The sequence below is a fragment of the Oratosquilla oratoria genome, unplaced genomic scaffold (genome assembly GCF_046742065.1).
Source record: "Oratosquilla oratoria isolate Oo_2021 unplaced genomic scaffold, ASM4674206v1 SCAFFOLD203, whole genome shotgun sequence".
NCBI classification, from domain to species: Eukaryota; Metazoa; Arthropoda; class Malacostraca; order Stomatopoda; family Squillidae; genus Oratosquilla; species Oratosquilla oratoria.
In genome coordinates this window covers 167,501-172,243 of record NW_027467555.1, presented here as the reverse complement: position 1 = coordinate 172,243, position 4,743 = coordinate 167,501, and positions in this window count along the sequence as shown.

The following is a 4,743-nucleotide window of genomic DNA, read 5'->3' as shown; positions in this document are numbered from 1 at the left end:
TCTTTTACAGTTCCCCTCGAAGACGCTTCATTTCCTCTTTTAATTTCAAAATTTCATTTTCCATTTCCTTTTTCAGTTCCAGATTTTCTGAGGCGAACTTCCAAGTTAGATTTGCTCCAAAGGAGGATGTTGCTCTTGATCTCCTTGTGGACCAGGTCCTCCCTCGCCTCCTGGCCTTCGACGTCTTCGGTGGTTCTCATCATCAGCCGCCACAACCTCTGTCGATGACGTCACTCGCCGTCACCCCATGAATGACGTAACGCCTGCATCTGTGATTACGTCATAATCGAAGTTGGTCGGTGGCGGGCGCCTTTGGTCTTATTCCTCTCCCTACGGGTCAACTCATGCTCTCTCTCTCTCTCTCTCTCTCTCTCTCTCTCTCTCTCTCTCTCATATATATATATATATATATATATATTGTACATTTTAACTGAATAGCCATCTGTAATACCGCTGCGTCTTAGTTTGATACCTACCGAATCCTTGTCTGGGGACGAAACAAATACCGAAGCCGAAGCTATAACCGTGAGTGAGATCGTCACCCGTCAATAAAGTTAGACAAAAAAGGAGGAAGAAGAAGAGGAGGAGTGAGAAGAGGAGGAGGAGGAGGAAGAAGAGGAGGCAATAGAGAAATATCGTAGACCCTAATTGGCCCCACGCTGCTCCTTCTGTGCTTCTGAGCTTAGTATCGCTTAGTAGACCTGATCACGTGATGTATGACTGACACGGGAAGATCGAACTGAGTTCGAGGATAGTGCCCCCCCCAAGGTAGTGGGAGGGGGAGGAGGGAAGGGGAGGGGGAGATCTGGACTCTCTGGCCCAATGACGTCATTGTTGAAGGCGGCATGAAATAGTGAAGAACCCTCAAGACTGGATTTATTCTTTACGCCAGAACCTGAAATTGCGGATAAGATTGAATATAAGACAATACTTGGGAAGAGTGACCACATATTACTTGAACTACTCGTATAACTTAAGGAGAAATAGATATGGAAAGAAATGAGAAATACAGAAAAAAGGGACTGGTATATAGTAAAACGGACTTTGTGAAACTTAAGATTCTTTTTTTTCAAGAAGCGAGTTAAGATAGATTTCACAATGAAAAAACGCAAATAGAAGAAAAATGGATGATTCTGAAAGAAATCTACAATGAAGGGCTGGATAGACATGTGCCAAGACAAAAACAGGAAAAGGAATATGATAAGTGATGGTTTAACAGAAAATACATCGGGACAAAGAAAAAGAAGAAATAGAGCTTAAAAAAGATGGAAAAAAGAGAAAAATCCTAGAAAGTGGCAAATATATATCAATGAAAGGAATGAATATGTAAAATTACGTAGGGAAGAAAAAAGAAAACTATGAAAAGGACATAATAGAAAAATGCAAGGATCAACCGAAACTATTCTATAGATATGTGAATGGTAAATTGAAAAATAAGCATAAAATAAAGAAGCTACGTCAGAGGAACATGGAGTACATAGAAGATATAGAAATGGTTGAGGTCATGAGCAAACATTTCAAATCGGTTATCACTGGAGAAAAAGTATGACACTGGGATGAAGGGCGAGAACTGAAATCCCATCCCTGTGGGGGAAATAATTTATCAAACAACAAGCCTTGATGTCAGGAAATCGCGCGCCTCGGATGGAATTGCAAACTGGATACTAAAGGAGTGTAAAGAAGAATTGCTAGGCAAAATATACAATATAGTAAGTTGTTCACTTAAGGAAGGAAAAATACCAGAAGACTGGAAAAAGGCCAACATCGTACCAACGTATAAAGGAGGTAACAAGGAAGACCCAACAAATTACAAACCGCTTTCCCTTACAAGTACAGTACCCAAAATATGTGAAAAAATGATAAAAAAAAATTATTAACAAAACATCTGGAAGAGAACAACATACTAAACCCGAGACAGTTTGAATTCAGACAGGGAAGATCATATGCCACAAATCTGATCTGCTTTTACTCAAGACTATTAGATATAATACAGAAAAGGGACGGATGGGCTGACTGTGCTTTCCTAGATCTACAAAATGCTTTTGATAAAGTGCCACATAGAAAACTATTAAGAAAACTGAAAACCATTGGAGGGGTACAAGGTAAACTACTTGAAGGGATGGAGGATTTCCTGCATGGAAGGAAAATGAGAATAGTGCTCAGAGATAAAGGTTCTATTTGGGAAGAGGTGATTAATGGAGTTCCATATGGATCAGTGCTGTACATTTGCTGTTTATGTGAATTACATGGACGAGGGTGTGAACAGTTACATGAGCTTCTCTGCTTATGACGCAAAATTGTTGAGAAAAGTAAGATTTAAATTGACTGTGAGTCGCTACAGAGAAATCTGAACAAAATTTGGGAATGGAATCACAAGTGGGAAGTGGACTTCAACATCAAGAAATGTAGTATAATGGAATTTTCAAAAAGTAAAAACAGGATATCAGGACAATATAAAATCGGTGAAAAGGATGTAAAGAAAGTGGAATTTGAAAAAGACCTGGGAGTAATCATCACAAAGGACATGTCACCTGATAAACAGATAAACAAACTTGTCGGAGAAACCTACATCTTTGCTGGGGTCAATAAAAGTGGCATTTACTTACTTGGACGAAGAAATGGTGAAGAAAATACTAGTCACACTGACAAGACCAAGATTGGAGTACACAGTGATACTATGGTTACCCATTACCAAAAAGAAAATAAAGAAAATTGAAAGAATCCAAAGAGCAACTACGAAGATGGCCCCCACACTTCCAGAACTGTCATACGAATAGAGACTGTCAAAACTGGAGTTACCGACCTTGGAACAAAGAAGAGATAGAGGAGACTTGTTGACCATTTATAGAATCATGAGAGGTACAGAAGTCCTTGATAGAGGAGACTTACTAAAATAGGATATGAGAAATACATGAGGACATTAAAAGAAACCCAAAAAGGACAGTTATAGAAGACAGCTCAAAAAGAACAGCTTTCCCCACAGAGTGGTGGGTGAATGGAACAAACTGGACGAAACGATAGCATGTGCAAAAACCATACACGAATTTAAGAATAATTTAGATAGTGCGAGATACAGAGACGGGACAACATGAGCATAGCTCCCTTTCCCGTAAGATACAACTAGGTAAACACGCACACGCACACGCACACGCACACGCACACACACACACACACACACACACGCACGCACACACGCACACACGCACACACGCACACACGCACGCACGCACACACACACACACACACACACACACACACACACACACACACACACACACACACACACACACACACACTAGTCAGAAATAAACTTGGATTCTGATTTATGTCTTCCTCACCCACCTTCACCAACTCGGAACTAGACCCGTGACTTCTTTTTCCACCTTCATCAACTTGTCACAATTTACCAGTATGTATATGTATATGTCTATATATATATATATATATATGTGTGTGTGTGTGTGTGTGTGTGTGTGTGTGTGTGTGTGTGTGTGTGTGTGTGTGTGTGTGTGTGTGTGTGTGTGTGTGTGTGTGTGTGTGTGTGTGCGTGTGTGCGTGTGTGTGTGCGTGTGTGTGTGTGCGTGTGTGTGTGTGCGTGCGTGTGTGTGCGTGTGTGTGTGTGCGTGCGTGTGTGTGCGTGTGTGTGTGTGTGCGTGTGTGTGTGTGCGTGCGTGTGTGCGTCCGTCCGTGCGTGCGTCCGTCCGTCCGTGCGTGCGTCCGTCCGTCCGTCCGTGCGTCCGTGCGTCCGTGCGTGCGTCCGTCCGTCCGTGCGTGCGTCCGTCCGTCCGTGCGTGCGTGCGTCCGTGCGTGCGTGTGTGTGTGTGTGCGCGCGTCCGTGCGTGCGTGCGTCCGTGCGTGCGTGTGTGTGTGTGTGCGCGTACCTCACGATGTGGTGAATAAGTTCAGAAAATAGACATTAGCTGCTTCTTTCCTTTGGTGGCGTTTATTTGGCCATTGGTTCTTGTTTTGCTCTGACACGCGATTTATGATTTGTATATATCTTTCAAGCGATTCCATGAGCAACGGGCGCATAAGGCTTTGAACACTTTGAGATGTTGATATCATATTGTTATGAAAGCTTTAGAGTGGAATAACCGAATGAAAACGATTAAACTTATGATTTATTTTGTACCGAGTTTTTGTCCACAAGATTTGTTATGGATCTTCAGCAGAAGAGGAGAGTCATGAAGCTATGACATCTACAGGACTCAAACCCAGTGGACCAAGAGGTCTCCAGAGGACCTACAGAACTCCACCGAATCTACAGGACTTCAGTGGATCTACAGGAATTCAGGGAATTTACAGGACTCCCCCGAATCTACAGGACTTCAGCCCAGTGGATTAAGAGGTTTCCAAAGGATCTACAGAACTCCACCGAATCTACTGGACTTCAGCAGATCTACAGGGACCCAGGGGATTTACAGGACTCCACCGGATCTACAGGACTTCACTGGATGAGCAGGACTAAAAATTGACTGAAAAATATGAATCTATTTTCCCTAAAAAAAAAGTACACCCTCAGGGTTGATTTGATACATGTCACTAAGATTCTAAAGTGAATTGTCAACAAACATCAAAAGGGACGAACCAGACAAGAGATAATGGTCTCAAACTGTCAGGAAGTAGGTTTCATTTGGAAGTGGGAAGAAACAACTTCGCCAACCGTGTAGCAAATGGATGGAATAAATATCCTGCAGAGGCAGTGCAATGCAGTACAGTTCGAAGTTTTAAGGTTTATTTAGA